Consider the following 7,097-nt stretch of genomic DNA (forward strand, 5'->3'; position numbering starts at 1 on the left):
TCTTCTAGGAGAGTATAAATCCCCTTCCCCTTGATGCTTGGACCCAGCTGGCAGACAAACAGCAACAGTGGGGTGGGATGGGGACTGCAGGATAGAAAGTCTCCCTGAAGGCATTAAACATCATGTAGATGCTAAAATGTCCACGAAGGGGTCTTGGGGGTGAGGGGTGCCTCTGCCTCATTCCTTTGAGGGCTTGGCAGCAGGAATGCTGAGGGATTTGCCCCAAACTAACACACGGCCCACCCTGAGCCTGTAAATCTTTCACCCATGGAATATTCCCTTCCCAAGAGAATCAGCCTTAATCCCTCAGCCAGGGCCTGGAGGAGCAGCTTAGGCCATGGGCACAGCCAGGACTGTGGACATTTCATGGCCTTTCCACTCCCACTCCAGCTGCCTAACAACTCTGCACTGCTCCCCTCGCCCACTTCCCCTGTCCCCCCATCATGACACCATGCATAGGAAGGGACACTGGTTTTCCCATGCCCATTGGGAACTGGCTGTTTCTGTTTTCTGGAGTAAAAAGGTTCCTATGGGTCGGGTAAGGTCTCTGCTTGGCAGGAAGTTCTATAACAGAGCCACTGACCACACCCACCTCCTCTGGGCATGGAGCAGCTCCGGCCCTCGGAGCTCATCTCTCCAGCAGAACTGAAGGGAAGACTGTGTGTACCCTTCTGTCCCTCACCCTTCCCATGCCCAGAACCATCAGTGTCGCACTTCCTAATTCCTATCACTGTATTTCATTAGTTCCATACTGTTTTACTAATCCTGAATCTAAACAGATTGGTTCAAAAGGAGATCCTTCTATTTTTAAAGTAGCTGGGGCTTCTGGGGGTGGGCCTTGCCTTGCAGCCCCGGACCCGCTGATGGGCGGTTCCCAGGCCGCAAGGCAAGACCAGCTGCTGGGGTTTCTGTGGCGGGCCTGCCCTGGATGGTGGCACGCTGGTAGCTCGTGCTGTCCCTCCCTGTCTGCAGTATGCAAATTAGCCACCATCTTTGTTGGCAGTTGATTTGCATATCACGCTGATTAGCCAATGGGAGGAGTAGCGAAGGTACAGTCAATTACCATGTTTGTCTATTATTAGATTAGATTAGATTAGATAGTAAGGCAGATCTCACTGGTAATCTTAAATTTCATCTGAGACATAAATGACTGAAAGAGCAAGACATGTAAAGATCTGGGAGAAGATGTGTCCACAGAGGAAACTACTCATGCACAAGCCCAATGCAGGAAGAAGAGTGGTGCGCTCAATGAAAAGGAGAAGGTCAGTGAGACTGAGCGCCATCCTCAGAGCAGGTTGACAAAGCAGGTAGAAACCAGATCCTGTAGGATCTTGAGGCTACATTAAGGATTTTGATATTTTTATTCCAATCACAGAGCCAAACACTAAGCAGATTTGGAACATACTCTGTCTTGCAATTAAAATTATTAGTTCAGCAGCTATGTATAACAAGAAGAGAAAAAGACAAATTAGTTAGGACACTTGACCAAAACTTCTGGTTGGCTTAGGCTAGAGTGGCAGCAGTAAAAGTGGAGAGAAGTTGTCATGTAAGAGACATTTTATGGGTAGAAACTTATTGATGGATTAGATGCAGAGAATGATGGAAAGAGAAAGAACAGCTTGGCTTCTGGAATTGGAGCCTGAACAACTGGATAAATGGTAGAGACATTTACTGAGATAGATGAGACTGTGGGGGAGACAACTGAGAGATTCAATTGTAAAATAAGTGACTATTTTTGATATGTTAAGTTTGTGTTACCTTTGGCCATTCACATGGAGTTGAAGATTCATATTGAATCCAACAATGATAATATGGGCATCATTAATAAATATGTAAGACTTTTGAAAAGGTTATGATTGAAATTACATGAAGAAAAATGGTGACTAGGTCAGAGAAGAGGATAAGAATAAGCCATGCACACATAAGATAGAGAGCCTTGCTTCTTACTCAGTGTATGGAGCTGTGAGTAGAACTTGTTCTATCCATTGAACAGTTTCCTATTGTAGGAAGAGGCTCACAGGTTGCCAGACTCCAGCATGAGCTGCAGCCTGCACCAGGTTGAAAGGAACAGAGACAATATCCTTCAGTATCTGAGAACTATATATAGCTCTCAGGAAAGCCTGAACATATGTTGCATCAGGCTGCATCTCTCATGCAAGAGGACAGAACAAATCTCTCAACATCACACCATCACATAACATGGATTAAGAAATAAGCTTTATTAAGAAAAGGGAGCCCTGACAGGTTTGGCTCAGTGGATAGAGCGTCAGCCTGCAGACTGAAGGATCCCAGGTTCGATTCCAGTCAAGGGCATGTACCTTGGTTGTGGGCACATCCCCAGTAGGGAGTGTGCAGGAGGCAGCTGATCGATGTTTCTCTCTCATCGATGTATCTAACTCTCTATCCCTCTCCCTTCCTCTCTGTAAAAAATCAATAAAATATATTTTTTAAAAAAGAAAAGGGAAAACTCATTAGTCCAGGGTCAGTATAACAGAGATTCCAAAACACCCCCCTCACCCTCCACACCACCCCCACACTCTCATTATTCTTCAGAGATGCAGAGCAGGCAGGACACCTGCTGAACATGGTCTAGCTTTCTTTCTAATGCAACTTCCCCTTCACCTCTGAAGTTCTCTCTTCTTATATTGCAAGCTTGACAAAGTGAACATGGCAGTAGGGAAATGGACTTACTGGGGACTGCCTGTCTAGATTTGGGTGCCAGCAGTTTCTGGGACAGCTGCTCAGCTCCTGTACACTTTGGGCTTAAGGGATAGTAAACACTTCCGGTAGAGGATGAGAGCCTCTCCCACCACCACAACCCCAAGAGCTGGCTTGTTGCCAGCTAAACCCAGGGATTTCCCAGTGTTACATTGTGGTGCTTTAGCTTGATCCCCACAAAAAGGTAGGCTCCTGTTCTCAGCCTCCTTACTTGATCTTTTTGCTCTGTACTAAGGTCTTCTCTAATTTTGGCATTTTATTAATCCTCAAATTAATTATATTTGTTTTCTTCTGCAGTCACCTACAACTCAAAATGATTCTGGGTTCCAAAGACCATCCAGTGAGTGGTGGCGCAATTAGAATCTAAATTTCAGAGAGATCAACCAAAGGACTTGTATGCGTGCATATAAGCCTAACCAATGGACACAGACAACAGGGCATGAGGGCATGAGTGGGGGGAGGGATAGGGGAGGGGGGAAATGGGGGGATGAGGACACATATGTAATACCTTAATCATAAAGAAATTAAAAAAAACAACAACATTGAGATAACTGCAAGTCCTATTACTCCAAAGTGGTTTCACTTTTGAAGTTTAGCTAGCACATAATGTATTGTTGGATGTAGCCATTCTATTCTTTGCCTGAATAATTGTGCTTTCCACGTTTATAATGAATTAAAGGCTGGACTAGTTATACCTCACTAGCCACATTGAATTAATGTGCAACTTTAATAGAAGAGATCCACCATGTAGCATGTGATGCTTTTATTCTGCTGGTCTGCAGAGAACTTTGCTGTGATGAAAAGTAATATAAAGGGGAAGAAACCTCCACATGCCTTGCAAAAAGAAACGAATCGCTCATAAGTGCAAACTCTGGAATCAAAATCTGTGGATCTATAAAACATTGTTAAATCAAAGAATAGAAATTTTAAATGGGCAGTTGTGGTTCATGTTTCTTATTTGGCGTTCTTGAACATTTACCTAGTTAGAATGCATCTGAGCCCATGGGCTAGTTTTTAATATTTAAAAGAAACCAGCCTCTAAGCATTGTCAATAGTGATGGTCTTTCTAGTAATCTAAACCTCCTAAGATATTTAGGCTTTTGTAGATAAAGGTGTTTTGCTAAATTTGGGGTCTTTTTTTATTCCAGATGAATTTTTGGAGAGTTTGTTCTAGGTCTTTCAAGTATGCCAATGGTATTTTAATAGAGATTACATTGAATTTATAGATTGCTTGGCTAGTATGGACATTTTAATGATGTTGATTCTACCAATCCATGAACATGGAATATTCTTCCATTTGTTTATGTCTTCTTCTATCTCTTTTTCAGCATCCTGTAATTTTCTGAGTACATGTCCTTTACCTCCCTGGATAAACTTATTCCTAGGTATCTTAATTTTTTGTTGCAATGGTAATTGGGATTGTTTTTTTAGTTTCTCTTTCTGTGAGTTCATTATTGGTGTATAAAAAAGCCATAGACTTCTGGGTGTTAATTTAGTATCCTGTTAAATTGCCGAATTCATTTATTAAGTCTAGTAGTTTTTTTATGGAATCTTTAGGGTTTTCTATGTACAATATCATGTCATCTGTGAATAATAACAGTTTTACTTCTTTTCCAATTTGGATGCTTTTTATTTCTTCTTCTTGTCTGATCACCATGGATAGTACCTCCAGTACTATGTGGAACAGGAGTGGTGAGTGTAGGCATCCCTGTCTTGTTCCTGTTCTTAGGGGAAATGGTTTTAGTTTTTGCCCATTGAGTATGATGTTGGCTGTGGGTTTGTCATATATGGCTTTTATTATGTTGAGGTATGATCCTTCTATTCTCACTTTGCAGAGAGTATTATCAAGAAAGGGTGTTGGGTTTTGTCAAATGCTTTTTCTGCATCAATGGATATGAGTATATGGTTTTTATCTCTCAGTTTGTTTATGTGGTGTATCACTTTTATTAATTTGCGGATATTGTACCATCCTTGCATCCCTGGAATAAATTCCACTTGGTCATGTGTATGATCTTTTTAATGTAATGCTGGATACGATTTGCTAGAATTTTGTTGAGAATTTTTGCATCTATGTTCATGAGAGATATTGGCCTGTAATTCTCTTTCTTTCTATTGTCTTTATCTGGTTTTTGGATTAGGGTAATGCTGGCTTCTTAGAAAGAGTGTTGCTCCCTATTAAATTTTTTGGAATAGTCTGAGAAGTATAGGTTTCAGTTGTTCCTTGAATGTTTGATAAAACTCCCTGTGAAGCCATCTTGTCTAGGGCTTTTGTTTGTTGGAAGTTTTTGATTACTGCTTCAATTTCCTCCATAGTTATCAGCCTATTCTGATTTTTTTATTCTTCCTGGTTGCATTTTGGAAGGTTGTATTTTTAAGGAATATGTCCATTTATTCTACGTTGAACAATCTGTTGGAATAGAGTTGCTCAAGGCATTTTTTTACGATTCTTCATATTTCTGCAGATCTGTTATTATTTCACCTCTTTCATTTCTGATTTTGTTTATTTGGGTCCTCTCTCTTTGCTTCTTGGTGAGTCTGTCTAGAGGTTCATCAATCTTGTTTATCCTTTCAAAAAACCAACTCTTGGTTTCATTCATCTTTTGTACTGATTTTTTGGTCTCTATGTCATTTATTTCCACTCTGATCTTTATTATTTCCTTCCTTCTGCTCACTTGGGGCTTTTCTTGTTGCTCTCTTTCTAATTCTTATTGTATGCCTCCATTTCACTTATTTCCTTTCTTAGTGATTTCTCTTTTTCTTTCCATTGGGGATTGTCTCATTGTCTCCCCATTCTAGCTATCACCCACCAGAAGGTCCAAGCACCAAGTTGCAGGTCCCTGAGCCATGTGCGGTGGGAGTGTCACGCCATTCGAAAGTCACTGAAGAGCTCAGAGATATGGAGACGTGTGGCTGCCATGGTTGGCAGGAGCCGCATGAGCCAAGAATCGGGGGCCTGCACATGAGCCAAGAATCAGGATCCCAGTGCACACGAAGAATCTGAGAATCTGAGAATCGGAGTTACTGGCTCTTGGTGTGGCTCAGCACGTGCACCTAGAATCAGGGGCCCTCCATGTACATGCTGAGAAACAGAGTCCCCGTGTGCATGAGCCGAGAATCAAGAATCAGAGTCTCTGTTGCTCAATGTGGCCTCGAGTGTGCTCTAAGAATCAGGGTCCCCATATGTTTGATAAGAAAAAGAGTCCCCACTTGCATGTGCTGAAAATCAAAGTCACTGGTGCTCAGTGCTGCCTTCATCGTGCTCGCCAATAATCATAGTCCCTGGTCTGCTAGGGGGGCAGGGTTGCACAGCTACGGTTGTGGGCAGGGGGACTGCTCGCTTGCCACCTGTCATGCAGGCGCTGTGCTGCTGCTGTGGGTCAGCAAGAAGGGGGATGTTCTCTTTGACTCACAGAAATCTGTGGCTGGGATGTCTGGAGTCTCAGTGTCCCTGGGTCTGCAGCTGTGGTAGCAGGTCTTTGTCCAGATTGGCTGTAGGGTCCCGGTTTGCGTGTGAGGCCAGTCTGGGTGGTGGTAAGGCTAGAATCCTAGTCACAGCAGTTCTTCCCTTCAAGATGGCGTGAAGTCTGCCTGGGAGTGTTTGCAGCGGCAGTGGGGGTCTTTCAGTCTAAGACCACCCAGTCTGCCAGCCCCTGAAAGTCCTGCAGGATCTAACTGTCCCGAGCTCACACACACACTCTCCAGACACATCTACACACTCCCCTTTCGACCTCTCACTCTCCCAGGTATATCTAATTTAATGGAATAGGGAAATGTGAACAGAGTTAGGACCAAATGGTTAAAGAAGTATTTCTTTTCACAAACTTCATCTTCTTCTCTAAATCTTTTATTGGATTAAGTAGATGTGGGGAGTTAGTTTCTATAAAATAAAATATGATTTCCTTTCTCAATTTATTTAAGGAATTTTATCAGATTTTTTTATAGTTTTCCTCATATAGATCCTAGATACGTTTTGTTAGATTTATACCTAAGCATTTCAAAATTTTGCTGTTAATGTAAATGGTATTTTTTAAATATTTTTTATTATTTATTTCAGAGAGAAAGGAGAGGGAGAGAAAGAGATAGAAACATCAATGATGAGAGAGAAACATTGATTGGCTGCCTTCTGCATGCCCCACACTGGGGATCAAGCCCACAACCCAGGCATGTGCTCTGACTGGTAATCAAACTGTGACCTCCTAGTTCATAGGTTGATGCTCAACCACTGAACCATGCTGGCTGGGCAATGATATTGTGTCTTAAATTTCAAATTCCAAATGTTCATGATTGTTATATGGCAAAATAATTAACTTTGTATGTTATCCCTATGTTTCCTGAAAATTTCCTACAATCACTTATTAGTTCCAAGAAAGTTTAGTCAA

The sequence above is a fragment of the Myotis lucifugus genome, unplaced genomic scaffold (genome assembly GCF_000147115.1).
Source record: "Myotis lucifugus unplaced genomic scaffold, Myoluc2.0 scaffold_21, whole genome shotgun sequence".
Classification (NCBI taxonomy): Eukaryota; Metazoa; Chordata; class Mammalia; order Chiroptera; family Vespertilionidae; genus Myotis; species Myotis lucifugus.